The sequence below is a fragment of the Eulemur rufifrons genome, chromosome 3, assembly GCF_041146395.1.
Source record: "Eulemur rufifrons isolate Redbay chromosome 3, OSU_ERuf_1, whole genome shotgun sequence".
Lineage (NCBI taxonomy): Eukaryota > Metazoa > Chordata > Mammalia > Primates > Lemuridae > Eulemur > Eulemur rufifrons.
This window is the reverse complement of record NC_090985.1, coordinates 75,611,699-75,628,594: the sequence shown is the minus strand read 5'-3', so window position 1 is coordinate 75,628,594 and position 16,896 is coordinate 75,611,699. Positions and strand designations below refer to the sequence as shown.

General features: G+C 40.8%; 1 protein-coding gene and 1 non-coding gene across 2 annotated transcripts in view; both read right to left on the bottom strand.

Moving 5' to 3' along the window:
- The window catches only part of ZNF704 (zinc finger protein 704), a 205,384-nt gene that overhangs the window by 113,109 nt on the left and 75,379 nt on the right, over positions 1-16,896 (bottom strand). The gene's annotated exons all lie outside the window — the stretch shown is intronic.
- On the bottom strand, positions 8,160-8,266 carry LOC138382058 (U6 spliceosomal RNA). The gene has a single exon (XR_011233234.1). It is a non-coding gene; the product is annotated as a U6 spliceosomal RNA (small nuclear RNA).

Below are 16,896 nucleotides of genomic sequence, written 5' to 3'. Positions count from 1 at the left end.
TTGGGTTGTTAACACATCTTTGCAATGTTGAGTAGAACTTTATTATTTTGCTTTACTTCTTGAGCCGTCTGGTGTCCGGGCTCTGACCTTCAGTTTTTGGGTGATTTTACACTAGTGGATGTCTACTGTGCTGATATGCGTATAATGCAGTTCTGAGTACTTCCTGCAGGGCAGGTCTAGTCTTAACAAATTCCCTCAGTGTTTGCTTGCCTGAGAAAGTCTTTATTTCTACCACATATAAGACAGTTTTTCAGGAGACAAAATTCTAGGCTGGCCATTATTCTGTTTGAGAAGACCGAGAATGGGGTCCCAATCCCTTTCTGGCTTGTGAGGTCTCAGTTGAGAAGTCTGCAGTTAGGCTAATGGGTTTTCCTTTGTAAGTTATCTGCTGTTTTCACCTTACAGCTTATGTGCCTCTTTCATGTTTCCTTTGGCCAGTCTGATGACTATGCGTAGTGGTGATTACCTCTTCCTGATGAATCTTCCCAGGGTCCTTTGAGCTTCTTGTACCTGGATATCTAGATTTCTAGAAAGGCCAGGGAAATTTTCCTCAATTATTCCCTCAAATAGGTTTTCCAACCTTTGTGTATTGCTTCTTTGTCCTCAGGAATGCCTATGATTCTTATGTTAGGCTTCTTTACATAATCCCATATTTCTTGTAGGTTTTGTTCATTCCTGTTATTTCTCAGATCTTTCTGACTGACTTAACTTGAAGGTGTTGTCTTCAAGCTCCGAGATTCTTTCTTCTGCCTGATATAGCCTATTCTTAAGGCTTTCCACTGTGTTTTGTATTTCCTTAAATGAATTTTTCATTTCCAGAATTTCTGTTCAATTTTTGAAAATAATTTAATTTCCTTAGCAAATTTTTCGTTCATTTCCTACATTGTTTTTGTGGTTTCTTTGTGTTGGGTTTCTATTTTCTCTTGTATTTCATTGAACTTCCTTACAATCCATATTTGAAATTCTTCATCTGTCATTTCAATATTTTCATTTTGTTTGGTATCCATTGATAAGGAGGTATTGTTTTCTTTTGGGGGTGTCCTTTTGCTCTGATTTTTCATGTTTCCAGAGTTCTTTCGCTGATTTGTTCTCATCTGGCCTCTCGGTTAAGACCTGAGGATGCTAGGCCTGCCTTACTGGCCTGTCTCTGGGTCCACAAAGATTGATCCCTGACTGTGCCAGGGAGAGGAGTTGCCTATGGGGTGTTCTAGCAGGTTGGGTGTACCTCTTGGGTTACCTCTGACCCACTGTCTTCACCTCTTCCCAACAGAGTGTAGTGAGTTAGTTTCCCCAGCTTACTCTGGGAGATGGTGGGTGGTACTTGTGAGTGTGAATCAGCCACCCTCTGTTTGCTTGAGTTGGAAGATGCTATGATGAGCTATATCACTGTTCTCTCAGTTGACATTTATGTGATAGAGCCAGCTGCCAAGATGTTCTTTCGTGACAGTGGTAGACTCTGGTCCCCTAGGTGGAATACTTGAGTGCCTCAAGCTTTAGGAGGGACCCTGTAGCTCCCAGGGGTTTCTTGATCTCCACCAGCACTGAGGTGGGGTGGGAGGGCGGTGCAAGGCAGTTCATGGCTAGGTTGTGTGAGCCTGAAAGGCTTTGCAAAGCCTAAGTGGAGCTCAGAAGCTGCTTTCCCGGCCACTCAGGAGAGCCGCTGGTAGGAAGCTCAGGGCAAACTCTCCAAATCAGGAAGGCTGTTCACAGGGGAGGGGGCTAAGTGCTTGCATGCTAAGGCCCCGGGCTAGGTTCTTTTTGACCTTATCCAGTAGTGCAGTTATTCTGTGGGGCGGGATAGGCACTCCCCAAAATGGTCACTCCTTGGACACCCTGTAAAATTGTGTCAGTAAATGCCATAAAGGGCATGCAAATTGACCTCCCTGTCAGTAGGAGGCGCTTGCCAGAAGGAACAAGCTGCAAGGTTATTTTGGGGTCCTGTGACCAGCGTTAGTCACTCAGGAGACACACTCGAATGCCCCAGGCGGTGGACGGGGCCCTGGAACTTCCAGGTGAGTCCTTATTCTCTGCCACAGCAGAGGTGGGTGGGTGGGGATGTGGCTGGATGTGGCTGGGTTGGGCGAGTCTGCCCTCAGGCTACACAAAACCTGGCAAGGTAGCTGTTTTGGCAGGGGTCAAAGGTCTGCTCCCAGCTTCTGGGCAGAGCTGCCAGGGAGGGGCTGAAGTGGCCCATCCCAACAAGAAAGTCTGCTTGTGGAGGCAGGTCCATCTGAGATTCACAAAAACTGGCAGTCTGCAGGCAGCCTTGCCCCTCCCCAACCCCGCTCTACAGGTTTTTTTTGGTGTCTGCCGGCAGGCAGGAGCCCAAGCCAGGATAGCTCCCCAACAATGGTGCTGTAGGCTAGGAGGTTCCCCACCCAGGATTCCTGATGAGCAGAGAATGCAGCTCTCCCTTGGGGGAAAGGGTTCTCTGCGAGCAACCTGCAGCCAGGACCCACACTACACTCTCCCTCCAGATCTGCCCATGTGGGCTCCCTGGCCTCCCAAGACCAAGAAGATCAATCCCTGACCATGCCAGGGAGAAGCATGGTGTTTTCGAGTCACTCATGGGGTGCCCAAGCAGAATCAAAGTCCCTCCGCCTCACCGTGTGCCCTAGTCTGATGGTGCCACAGGGCAAGCAGCACCAGGGAGGGCTGGCGAGCAGGAAGCTCACAGTCTGAGCACTCCTCACTCTGCTGCAGGACCCCATGAGGAAAGGCCTGAGCCCGATTCTCTGTGGAAGCCTCGGTATAGTGGCTTGATTGTCTCTCATGGCAGCCAAAGTGGGGAGAGGAAGAGGAGGAAAAGAGTCTGGATGGAGGGAATGCTGGCACTCTGGTCATCTCCAACTCTCTGGGAGGCAGTCTACCCAGAATGTCCAGGCTCTGGAGTCATACAGATCACCTGGGACCCACTGGACCCCTGTGGCTCCTCAGTCTGGGCTGGAGTTGGGAAATGTCTGTGTGGGAACAAGCAAGATGAAACCTGAGGAGCTGAAGCCCCCTGGGGAGGACAAAGGTGCGCGGTGGATGGAGAAGCAATATGGCGCCTGCCATCCCAGCTCAGGTCTGCGGGGGCAGGAAGTGCCCTAGGGGCTGGGAGCCTTCCTGTCCACAAGAAGCTCCCAGCTCACTGGCGGCAGCAGCCTCTGGGCTCATGTGAGCAGAAAGTCTCTCTAGTAGCTTGGGGACCCACTGATTCAGAGATGCGAGGGAGGGAGAAACAAACTGCCCCACCTTCCCTTCTCGCTGGACTCCAAGCCTTTCAGGGTTGATCTTTGCCAAAGTCTTGCTCCTTATTGTTCTGTGGTGCAACTCCTTCCTCAGGGTTCTCCCAAGGGCTTCGGCACCCTTCCTTCAGACCCACACCCAGTCTATATCTGTCCGTCTGTTTGCTTTTTCTCTTTCATCTAAAACTTCTCCTTTTTATTGAGATGCTCTGGCAGTTGGTGTCATCCATCTTCTCTAGATATTATATGTACACAACTTGTCATCATCTACTTGTGTCATCACTTTACCAGTTCAAGTAAAATATAGAAATCTTACCTTCCTTATGTCCCCGTACTCTCCCCCATTTTTACTTAAGTATTTCCTCTATGTACATTTAGAACATCAGACATTATTATATTTTTTGCTTCAACTATCAAACATAATTTAGGAAACTTAAGAGGAGAAGGAAAGACTATTGTATTTACATGTTTTTGCTTACCATGTTCTTTTTTTTTTCTTTTTCTTTTTGCCATTCCAAGGTTCCTCCTTTTATCCTGTAGAGAACTTCTTTTAGCCATTATTTTAGGGTAGGTCTGCTGGTGACAAACTCTCCTAGTTGTCCTTCATCTGAGAATGTCTTGATTTGCAATTCATTATTGAAGGATATTTTCTCTGGGTATGGATGCTGGATTGACAGTTCTTTTCTTTCAGCACATGAAAAATATTTTGCTATTTTTTTTCACCTCCATGGTTTCTCAGCAGAGACTATTTCTTTCCTTTCTATTTTCTCACTTGTTTCAAGCATATCCCTAATTGTTCACTGAAGCATTTTTATCATGACTGCTGAAAAATCTCTGTCAGATAATTCTAACATCTCTGTCATTTTGGTGTTGGTCTGTACTGACTGCCTTTCTTTCATTCAGTCTGAACTCTTCCTGGCTTTTTATATTATGAGTGATTTTGAATTGAAACCTGGACATTTTTGTGTTATGCAATGAGACTCTGAATGTCATTTAAATGCTCTGTTTTTAACTGGCTTTCTTTGACATGCCTCCGGCAAAGGAAGGAGGGGTGCAGTGCCTTCTTACTGTAAGGTGGGAGTAGAGTCTAGGTTCCTGCCTGGGTCTGTCGACAGCTGAGGAGCAGGGCTCCTGGCTATGGCTACTGCTACTCCCACGCGGTCTCCACGGACACCATGGGGGCAGGGAGTCATTACTGCACAGGAGAGATGAAAATCTAAGCTCCTACCTTGGCCTAATCCGAAACCACCCCAGTAGGAGTGCTGGGGTGCCTCCTTACAGTTTCATGGGGGTGAAGGTCTGGGCTCCCCACGTGGCCTTTGCTGGCACGGGTAGAGCTGGGCCCACGTTTTTTTCTGTAGTGCTCAGCTGGGGTAGAGCAGTTACAGTCTAAAAGTTTTGTCTTGCTAGGATGCCCCTTTCCTGCTCTGTTGGCTGAGAGAGAGCAGGCTTTGTTTGAGGTTTTTTTGTCTATTGGTTTTTTGTCCATTGGCATTTCCAGTTCGCCAGCTTCTTCGCCTCCAGGTCGGGGACATATGAAACAAAATGAAAACCAGGGAACCCACCACTGTGTCATTGTTCAGGTCCCAGGGTCTCTAGCCAGCCTGTCTTCTTCTCTCCACCTTTCATTGTTATGTTTGATTTATATATAATGTCTAAAGTTTTTAATTTTACTTAAAAGAAGAAATAGGGAAAAGTATGTTTATTCAACCTTCTGAAAGTAGAAATATCCCACTCAGTTATTTTTATTAACTGCTTTGACACCTCAGGGATTAAAAAAACAATCACTGGATCTCAACAAAGCAGTTGATATTCTTGCTATAATTACGGTGTATCAAATACCTTGCTTATAAAAACACAATTTAGCGTATATCAACTGCAGAGAATTTACTAGTAATGCATGTAAGGAAGACTGACATTTCCAGCATGTTATTTTTCAGTGTATGGAGTAGACTAGCAGAGCTATACAGACTGTACTCAGATGGGCCTAAATCTAAGGTAGGTAAAAATTTTAGAACAGTAACCATCACTTAAGTTGAATATCCCAAATAAACCATTTGTTGAAAATACCTTCTTTAGTTTGCTTCTTGATTTATTCAGGGTATGACAAAAATGATAAGGTGGAAAAAATGAGAAAAATATACTGCAAGAACAACAATAAATAGTTGTTTGAATACTTATCTTTCTGGACAATTCTAGAGTGAAATTTGCATTTGCTTTAATACATAAAACACCGCCTTAGATGGGAGCCTGCATTGAATTATTTTTCTTCCTTGGAGGGAAAAAAATATACTATAAAAGGCAATAACTTTTGTAAGATGAATGCATATTTTTCCTAGTGCTTAAGAGTAGCTCATAAAGTTAGCATTAACATTGATACCATTTATATGATGCACATAATTTTTCAACTTTTTAAACTTCACATTTCAAAATAACTTTTCCATGTGATCTTTGTAACCATCATTTTTAATAGCTGTATAATAGTCCTTTAGGGATCATACCATAATTCTCTAACTAGTCCATTATTGCTAATATTTAGCTCATTTGTAACATTTCACTTTTATAAATAATATGAGTGACAACTTTTTGTACACAGTTTTCACCCTATCACTGTTTTGGATTATTTACTCAAGCTAGAGTCCCTGCAATGGAATTACTAAATCAATGGTATAATGAGTTCTGTGACTCCTCCTAAGTACTGCTGAATTCTTTCCCTCCAGAGTGGTACTGTCTTGCAATGCCATCAACAAAGTATAACAGGAGCTTGTCTGCACCCTCTCCAGCAAGCCACTGTTATTTTTTTTTAAGGTGATTTTAGAGTTCAAATATTCATTGTTTAATTTGCAATGATTTAATTATCAGTTCATTACTAGCTTTATTTCTTTGGTGAATTGTCTGATGTTGGCCGTTGCCATTCATCCCCGGGATTTGGGGATTTTTAGAAATCAATTTCAATGAATTCTTTATAACAATAAAATTATTAACTTGCAAATTGTTTTCCAGATCACTCTTAGTATCTGTTAATGTAATAAGATTATTATTTTTATTCAGTTAAAATTTATGATTCTTTAGTGATTTGTTCAGTTCATTCTAGGCTTAAAAGCTCATTTACCATAATTCCGTATTTCTTTTTCTTTTTATATTTATTTATTTTTTAAACCTATCCAATATAATTTAGTTCAGTGTTTGTTTTGAGAGGAAGAATTAAGTTGATTTTTCTTTGAAAATTGCTAAGAATGTATCCCAATATGATTTCATAGATAATCTTGCCCTTCCTTATTGATTTATCCTGTGAGAAACTGTTAGTTAGGCCAGATCTTTTGGCTGCTTATTTCAGTCCACTAATCCCTATTTATCCTCGTGCCATTACTATTTTAATAACTGTAGCAATACAGACCAAACCCAGTGGCTCATCCCTGTAATTTCAGCACTCTGGGAGGCTGAGGCAGGATCGCTTGAGGCCAGGAGCTCAAGACCAGCCTGGGAGAGACCCCATCTCCACAAAAAAAAAAAAATAATAATAATTATAGCAATATACAACATAGTATAGTGTGCAGTCAGTATGTGCTTGTTCAATGAATACTGGATCTGGCAGGGCTGACAGCCCTATTACTATTTTTTTAGTTTTACTTAATATTCTCTCTTCTTGTTATTCTTTTTGTCCCCAATATCTTATTTTTAAATAACTTCAAACCTACAGAAAAGCTGAAAGAATAATACAACGAACAGCTGTATACCCTTCACCTTGATTCACCAATATTTTATTACATTTTATCTTTCTCTATACTTGTAAACACACAACACATGCACATACACTTATTTTCCTTGTACTATTTGAAATTAACTCACAAACTCATAATATCTCATCCCTAAATATTTTGATATATAGCTCTTAAGAATAAGGGTATTCTCCTTTATAATCACAATCCAACACTGTGTTCAGTATCATCAAGATGCAAATTTCCACAATGCTCCCACAATTAACTTCAAAGCTTAAAAAAAGAGAACTGATTAAGAATCACCCATTACATTTAATTGTTATGGCTCTTTAAAATCTTTCAATATAGATCCTCTGACCTTCCTTCCTCCCCCTCTCACTCCCTCTCTATCTCTCCCCATCTCTCTCTGTCTTTTATGGCATGACATTTTTTAAAAGCTCAGGCCAGTTGTTTTACAAAATGCTTTTAAATTTACATTTGTCTGATAGTTTCCTCATTCGTATATTATTATTAATAAGTTTGGAAATCCTTTTACATCCCAGTTTCATCTCTTCTTGTCACATGCACCTCAATTTCCAAAATCCTACAGGAATTTTTACCTGTACTCTTATGATATAAATCAAATTTTTAAGTATTTAAAAAAAAACTACATTGAACCTTAAAATCAATGTATGAAGAATGGACATCTTTACATTATTTTAAGGAAAATAATATATATTTCTTTTAGTCATCTTCATTTGTAGCTCAAAATTTTAAAAATTTTTATATAGGTCATATGCTTCTAAGAGTACTCCCAGTTATATTATTTCACTATTGACAATTTTTTAAATTATATTTTCTTACTGGTTATAAATTAGAATCACCCTCTAAGTAGAGGGCAACTGCTTTTTTTAAAATTGATTTTATCTACAATCACTTTACTAGAATTACTTCTATTAATTTCCCATTATTTTTTCTAGGCATATAATCAAAATAGCCAAATATAATTTTATCTTTTTCTCAACATTTATACATATTACCTTACTGATATGTGTAAAACGTTCTAAAACAATATTAAATATGAAGAGAAGAGTGACCACTCTGCTCTATTATTGTAAAGACAATGAGATAAGATGCTTCTAAAAGGAATTCCAAAAGTAATGCTGAATTTTTCCTGCTGAAAACCAGGAAGTATAATTACTTAATGACATGAGATTTTATAATTTTTTTTTTCTTTAAGGAACGCTTCATAAATTTGCGTGTCATCCTTGCACAGGGGCCATGCTAATCTTCTCTGTATCATTCCAATTTTAGTATATGTGCTGCCGAAGTGAGCAAGACATGAGATTTTAATTTATAACTCTTATTTGCTGGAACAAATTCTTGTATTTTTGTTTAATTTGTGTTGCACTTCATATATGTATGTCAGTTCAAATCTAGCACATTTTCAATTTTAAAAACTTTTTAAATGAAAATAATACATGCACCAAGAAAATGTAAAAATTTTAAAAATTATTTTGTGTCTGTACTCAGAAATATGCACTTGTAGACAATGCTTGATGTGCAGTCAAGCTACAGAGCTGCTTGCAAAGCAAAGAGTTGGCCACCTACCCATGCCATCTCTACCCCAACCCACCCACCCCATTCCTGCTTCTCTAGTCACACCGTTGTCCCATAATCCACACAAGTCACCTCCTCTCTTTGCCGAATCACCATTTTTCTCCCTCAGAAACACCATGTACAAGCAGTATTTTCCCTTTTCATTAATCACAACTCACTCAAAGTCACCACAAGCAAACTGTTGTTACTCAGGGCATGAATATCTTCAAGCAAGTTCTCTTTCCACAATCTGACACTCTTTCCTAGATAGCTTGGAAAAATCAACTTTGTTTACTTTACTACATCTATAAGTTAAAAAGCAAGACAGGTAACTAATAAGACTGTACTAGTAATATAAGAAATGAAGTAAAATGAGACTCAATATAGATACAGTATTCAGTTCCTTGGACCTTGGAAGTCCTTAAAAATACTTTAGAATTTGTTTCCTGTAGAATCTCAGAAGTCTCCAACTACAGTCTCGTCTTTCATATTCCTCTGATTAAACTTGTTTTTCTTTCATTATGAGCGTGAAGAATAAGAAAGTTGCATCTTAATGGTTTGTTTTGCTTTGCTTTGTTTTAATGAGTAGTATTGAGCTGGTTTTGGGTTTAGTGATAAGAAGAGTTGGGGTACACCATCTGTTACGATACAGGCAAGGAAGGGAGGAGAACAGATGACGGAGACAAACGGGAGAAGCTGGGGATTGGGAAACCCAGGGCAAAAGCAGCAGCTCTGGGGCAGGGTCGACACTCACCAATCAAATCCAAATGAGAACTGGGGCAATGCAAACGCCTGTGGCAGTCCCAGGCAATGCAATGGCAGGCTGTGGCACTCCCTGGGAATCCCATGTGTGTACGGTTCACTTCCTCCAGGTCAGAACAGAGTGCTTTATGCAGGGTACAGGAGTAACTAGAAATACGCATCTGATGTTGCACAGGGAAGAATGCGTGGCTGGGTCATACCTACTCACGCTGGGACTAGACTGCCTGGGTTGGAATCCCAGGTCTCTTTTTGATAGCTGTTTGATTTTAGCACCTCTCTTAGTCTCTCCATGGTTTAGTTTCCTCATGCAGAAAGTGGTGATAACAAATCTCGGAGTTATAAAGGTTAGATAAAATTAATATATATTAAGCATTTGGTGTATAGTAAGTGCTATAGATGCATTATTTATTATTTCTAAAGTCATTATATAATTATTATGCTTTTAGGCACCAGAGACCCTATATTAGTTGAATGATAAACCTTATGGGCACAAACTTGGCCCCTACTAAAGGAAGCTACATCTGACAGTGTCCCTGCAATCCAGACAGCTTCAGCTTTCAACCAACAGACTTTCCAAACCTACACACAAGGGGAGACTTGGCAAGAAAGATGAAAATGATCTACTTGGCAATTCTTCCCTGGTTCTTTAAAGGGTGAACTGCCTGCTGGGTGGCAGGAGGCTCCATGTGGATAGCAGGGATGGAGCAAAGGCTGGAAAATAATTTTATTGAGAATATATTACACTTTGGCTATATTATAGATTAAATTGGCTTTGGTTTCTTTTTAATTGTCCTTTGAAGTTACCTTAATAACTTTGCTTCCATGGGGGAAATGTACATGGAGTTCCAGAATAAATGACTCCTAAACAAAATCCATTTGTTAGTGGGGGATTCTATGTACGTCTAGAAGAAGTTTAACAATACCTAAAAGCTGTCTGTACATAGGATTGCTTGGTAAAATCCCATGGAACTTCTAAAAAGCAAAATCCTGTGAGGGAGACCAGAAAGCCCAACACCAGAACCCAGTATCAGACTAATCAGGCCTCCACTTTCTAAAATTACAGCGCATTGGGGCAAATTAATCTGGCATTGAAATCCGACTGTATTGCTGAGTTGTATAATGACAGCAGCTCCTCTGAAGTCTGTTTAAAATCTGGTACTAACCCAGAGCTCCATCCACCTTCCTTTACTATGTCCTACCATGACACCTGGACCTAGTGTTTTGAAAAATACCATATACATTTTAAGTCCTCCTTAAAACCATGCTCTCCAACTGAGCGTAGAAGCTTAAAGGCTGCCCACCTTCTAAGCCCCTCCATTTCCAGGATCTGCCAGCACTGGGCACCCCCTGGAGCCACTGAGAGCCACATGTGTTCTCTGCCTGGAACCCTCCAGTCCCACAGCTGAGTTTGTTAGATCACAAATCATGAAGCAAGTGCACACTTCTAGGGCTATTTTTAGTGGGATTTGCCACAAGGGCACTCTCCTTTATGAGTGTGACTACAGTTTGAAAAGAAATCTATAAACTGTTAGCTACTGGCAGGTATCACAGGCCATGGTTCCTTTCTTTTCCCAGGCACTTGCCTCTCTCAATGGACATCACAAAGACGAAAGTCTCTACTCCGTGGTTACTTCAGGCTGATTTAGTATTTGGCTACAAGATAGTCTGTAGGATGGGAATCACTAAAAAATGAAAACCATATTTAGCCACAGCTACTCATTTGATGAAAAGAAACAGTACCAAAAAGAACATTACAACAGGATGTCTAATAATACATCTAGCAAAAGAGAGAAAGGTGGTTTATTTATGCTTGTTCTTACTGGGGACACGTCATACCTACTAGAGTCGATAAACACAGGGTCTAAATAGAAAAACACTAGGCCATCAGCTTCTGGTCTCAGGTTTGAATTTGATGGTTTAAATTCTGTTAAGTATTTATTTATAATAGCACCTACTTATAGAAGTCCTTGTGTTAGTTGTCAGGAAACAGAAATGAGACAATAACAAATAATTATGGCATGCTTCATATGTTCCAGGTACTTTACATGCATTATCTTATTTGACCCCCACAACAATATCAGGGAGTAGTTATCATCATTCCCTTTTTTGATGGAAAACCATAGAGAGGAGAGGCCGAATACACTGTCTACAGAGACACGGCGGTTAGTGACTAAAGTTGTCCTGGGCAGCATAATTCAGAACCCTTGTTCCTAACCACTGTGCAGTGTGAGTACAGATATTATGACATGGGGTAGAACAAGGTACACACCATACAAGGTGCAGAGATTCATACTCAGTGGGGAGGAGCAGCAAAGCTCTCACGGGGAGGTAGGACCTCAGATGGGCTTTGAGAGATGTTTGGGTCTCAGGTGGTGCAAAGGCAGGGGTAGCAGTGATGAGGATGGATGAGGATGGAGGAACCAGCCTTCAAGGAGGAAGGAACTGTATGAGTGGATTCAGGGACAAGGTAGGAGCAGGGTGCTCAGTGGCAAGTAGTACAGAGTGGCTGGAGGGAGGAAGAGGGAGAAGGAAATGAAAATTACACTGGCAACATTCCTGCAGAGAGCCCCAAATTCCAGGCTCAGAAACATGTTCTAAACTTTTCAAAGAGTGGGAAACCATCAGAATTTCAGAGGAAGGGATTTCTATCACAGAAAGAGATCAGAATGGTACAAGTTAGACTGGACAAAAAGGGACAGAATCTTCAAGACTTGGAACCTTGGTTGTTGGGGCAAAAGGAGAACAACAGCATCTGCAGTGAGTTGAATGGTGCCCCCCCCCCAAATATGCCCCTTTTCTAACCCCCGCAAACCTGTGACTGTGACCTTATTTGGAAAAGAGGTCTTCGCAGCTTTCCAGATGTAATTAAGGATCTTGAGAGGGGATCATTTTGGATTATCCATGTGGGCCCTAAATCCAATGACATATGTCCTTATAAGAGAAAGGCAGAGAGAGGAGAGGAGGGGAGGGGAGGGGAGGGGAGGGGAGGGGAGGGGAGGGGAGGGGAGGGGAGGAGGCGAGGCGAGGCAATGAGATCACCAGGGCAGAGATCAGAGTGATACAGTTACAAGTCAAGAATGCTAACAGCCACCGCAAGCTGAAAGAGGCAAAGAATGGATCCTCTCCCTCTTCCCCTCAGAGGGAGCACAGCCTTGCTGGATTTTGGACTTTTGGGCTCCAGAACTGTGAGAGAATAAATTTTTGTTGGTTCAAGCCAACCAACATTTCCTAATCTGTTACAGCAGCTCTAAGAAACTAATACAGCCTTCTTTCCATAAATTATAAACCTTTGTAAGAGAGCTGATTGGAAAGAAGTGTTTAGACACCAATCAATATAATTTATATAGTGCATAGAAAAATTATGGCAAATAGGCTCATAAGAGAATAAGTTGGGCAGAAAAAGCAAGGCAGGGATCCTTTCCTTTCCCGTATCCTTAGCTCATTATCATTAGTCTTGTCTCAGTGTTTGTGTAGGTATGTACTTCAAGAGCTTGCTTAAAATGCACATTCTTGGACCCCATCTGCAGACATTCAGATTCATCTGGTCTGGGTTGAGGCTCAGGAATCCAGAGTTTCAGAAGCATCCCAGGAGAGTATGATGCAGATCTCTGCAGGCAATCCTTTAACACAGGAGTCAAACTTTTCTGTAATGGGCCAGGTAGTAAATATTTTAGGCTTTGTGGGCAATACAGTCTCTGTCCAACTACTCAACTCAGCTACCGTAGTGTAAAAGCAGCCATTGACAATACATAAATGAACATTGGTATGTACAATAAAATTTTATTTATGCACATGAAATTTGAATTTCATATAATTTTCGTGTCATGGAATATTATTCTTCTTTTGATTGTTTTCCCCCCAATCAGTGAACGACGTACAAAAACAGGTGGTGAACCAGATTTGGTCCATGGGCCATAGTTTGCCAACCCCAGCTTTAACATGCAGCAGTTTGCAAATTGCTGCTTTAAATGTTAGAGCTGAGATTTTTTTCAAGCCAGTGGCATGTCATGAACCAGCAGGAGAGAAAGCAGTAGAGGAACATCTGATGCACTAGGATAATCCCCAGCATGCCAGCAGTCTCTCCTAACACAGCAGCCCACAATGTGTCACCACACTCATGAAAGGATGCCACTCACGGGAATATGGTCCTTCAGGCGTGCATGCCATAGACTTAAGCTGAGGGCCACTGTGCTGGCGCAGTGATGGGCAAACCCAGCTTATGGACTGCAGCCTAGATGAGAAAGCTTGGTTTCCACTAGTGTAGTTCTGCTCCTTTTTCTCCCACTGAAGACTGTCTGGAGAATGCAAGGGGGTAGGAGGGATGATAGAGACGGTCTCAAATTCACTCTAATTTATAGAAATAAGTCTGTCAAGAACTTCAGTTTGTTGAATGTAATTAGTAATACATGACTTTTGATATACCTCACAATGTTGGACTGTGAACAGCCACCAAAGATGTTAAGAAATTGGTACTTGGAGAATGGGCAGTTGCCTTCTCCATTCCTGAGCAATCATCACTGCTGTCTCCTCTCTGTACCTCTTGCTTTTCGTTAGCCCAGCTGGGATATATTTATTTGCAAGCCTCCTCTACCTGGGTTGTAGACACAAGCAAGCACGCATAACAGAAATCCACGACAGAACCAAGATTCAATAAGATCTCAACAAGCTGGAATTCTGGGCTCAAAATAACAAGATGAAATTTAACTAGGACAAATGTAATTGTCTGCATTTACATTTAAAGAGATTCAATTATAAAAGCACAAGTTGGAGGAGAGAAGGCTTTACTAGCAGCTGCGTGATGCAGCAGTTCACAAGATAAAGTCCTCAGGGATGTTTTTTTAACTATAGTCTCAATAAGAGCTAGGGAGATGGGCCTGCTAAAGCACTTAATATAATTTTGGCTGCATTAATGCAATTACAACGTCCAGATGAATACAAGAGTCCACTGTACTCTGAAATAATCAGATGACATGTAGAGTACTTCAGCAGTTCTGGGCACTAGTTTTTAAAAGGAATATTAGAATAAAATAGTAGGGAAGATATTTAGTAATGGGAGTGTAACCAGAATGGGAAGAGGACTAGGGTAAAAAAAGAGCCCAGAAAAAAGAGTTTCATTAAGAATATTTGAAGGAGCGGGAGTCGTCAGCAGTGTTTTTGAGGAAGTACTGGCATCACTGCGTCTGCAGGGGGCTTGGCTCCAGGACTCCCTGTGGATACCAGAATCCGCCTATACTCAAGTCCTGCAGTGATGTGAAAAGACCCTCTGTCTATACTGGGTTTGTATCCTGAGAATACTGTACTTTCAATCCGCATTTGGTTGCAGATGTTGAACCCGTGGATATGCAGAAATGACCGTATATATTGGGAAAAAATGTGCATATAAGTGGACTCACACAGTTCAAATGTTTTGTCCAAGGGTGAACTGTACTTGAAATACTTGGAAAAGAGAGAAATGTCAAATTTTGCAAGTTAAACTACAAAATCAAAGCATACTGGGTCAAAGCCATAAGTGGACAAAGTCTATACATTTGGACTCCTGGAAAGCAGACCTGAAGATAACCAGATTGAACATGATGGGCACGTCAGCAGAGGTGTTTACATCTACAGGGAGCAGGAGGGAGTGACAAAGCAAACACATGCCCTGCCCATCCTGCACTGCCCAGCAAGAAGGCCTGTCATCTGAGAAAGACAAGAACATTCAATTACCGGAGTTCGAAGCCATTGCACATTTAAATTGTTACCACTTAAGTTCTTGTTCTGACTCCATTTCTTCCAGCAACCTGGTTAACCTTTGGATAATGTGACTTCCATTCAGCTTGCCGCCTGGAGGAGAGGATATAATCTATTTTTTATTGGCATTTTTAAATTAATAAACTTTATTTTTTAGTTTTAGGTTCACAGCAAAACTGAGAGGAAAATACAGAGGGTTCCCACTTCTCTCCAGCCCCCGAGATGTTCAACCTTGCCCACTATGGACACCCTGCACCAGAGTGGTACATCTGTTACAACTGATGAACCTATACGGAGCCATCATCATCACCCGAAGTCGGTAGTTTACAATAGGGTTCCCTCTTGGTGTCCTGTCCTACATACTGTGGATTTTGACACGTGTATAATGACATGTATCTACCATTACAGTATCATATAGAGTAGTTTCACTGTTCTAAAAATCCGCTGTGCTCTACCTATTCATCCCTCTCTCTCCTCTAACTCTTGGAAACCACTGATATTTTACTGTCTCCACAGTTTTGCCTTTTCCAGAATGTCACATAGTTGCAATAATACAGTATGTAGCCTTTTCAGATTGGATTCTTTCACTTAGTTATGTGAATTTCAGTTTCCTCCATGCCTTTTCATGGCTTGATAGCTCATTTTCTTTTAGTGTTGAATAATATTCTATTTCTGGATATACCACTGCTTATTCATCCATTCAGCTACTGAAGGACACCTTCATTGTTTCCAAGTTTTGGCAATTATTAATAAAGCTGCTACAAAGATCTTCATGCAGGTTTGTTTTCTACACAATTGAGTAAATAACAAGGTGTGTGATTACTGGATTGTATAGTAAGAATATGTTTAGTTTTTTAAGAAACTGCTAAACTGTCTACCAAAGTAGCTGTGCCATTTTGCATTCCCACGTGCAATGAATGAGAGTTCCTGTTGCTCCATATCCTTGTCAGCATTTGGCATTGTCAGTGTTCTGGATTTTGGCCACATTAATAGGTGTGCAGTAGTATCCCACTATTTCAATTTGCACTTTCCTAATGACATATGATGTTGAACTTCTTTTCATACGCTTATCTGCCACCTGTGGATCTTCTTTGGTGAGGTATCTGTTCAGATCTTTTGTCCATTTTTTAATCAGGTTGTTTTCTTACTGTTGAGTTTTAAGAGTTGTTTGTATATTCTGGATAAAAGTCCTTGCAAATATTTTCTCCCAGTCTGTGGCTTGTCTTCTCATTCTCTTAATATCGTCTTTTACAGACCAGAAGTTTTTAATTTTAATGTAGTATAGCTTATTAACTGTTTCTTGCATGGATCTTGCCTTTGGTGTTTCTTAAAAGTCATCACCATATCCAAGGTCATCTAGGCTTTCTCCTAGGTATCTTTTTAAAAAATTTTTTAACTTTATTTTTCAGAAAAGTTTTTAACTGACAGAAAAACTGAGAAAACTGTATGGAGTTTGCATATACCCCCTCATCCAGCTTCCCCTATTATTAACATCTTACATTAGTATGGTACATTTGTCATAATTAATGAACCAATATTGATATATTATCATTATCTAAAGTCCATAATTCATTCAGATTTCCTTGGTTTGCCTAATGTTCTTTCTCTGTTCCAGCATCCCATCCTGGATACCATATTACATTTAGTCTTTGTCTCCTTAGGTTCCTCCTGGCTGTGAGAGTTTCTCAGACTTTCCTTGTTTTTGATGACCTTGCAGTTTTGAGGAGTACAGGTCAGGTATTTTATAGACTATTCCTGAACTGGCATTTGTCTGATGTTATTCTCTTGATTATACTGTGGTTATAGGTCTGGGGGAAGAAGACCACAGAAGTAAAGTGTCACTGAATCAAGGGTACATAGTAGTAACATGACTTATC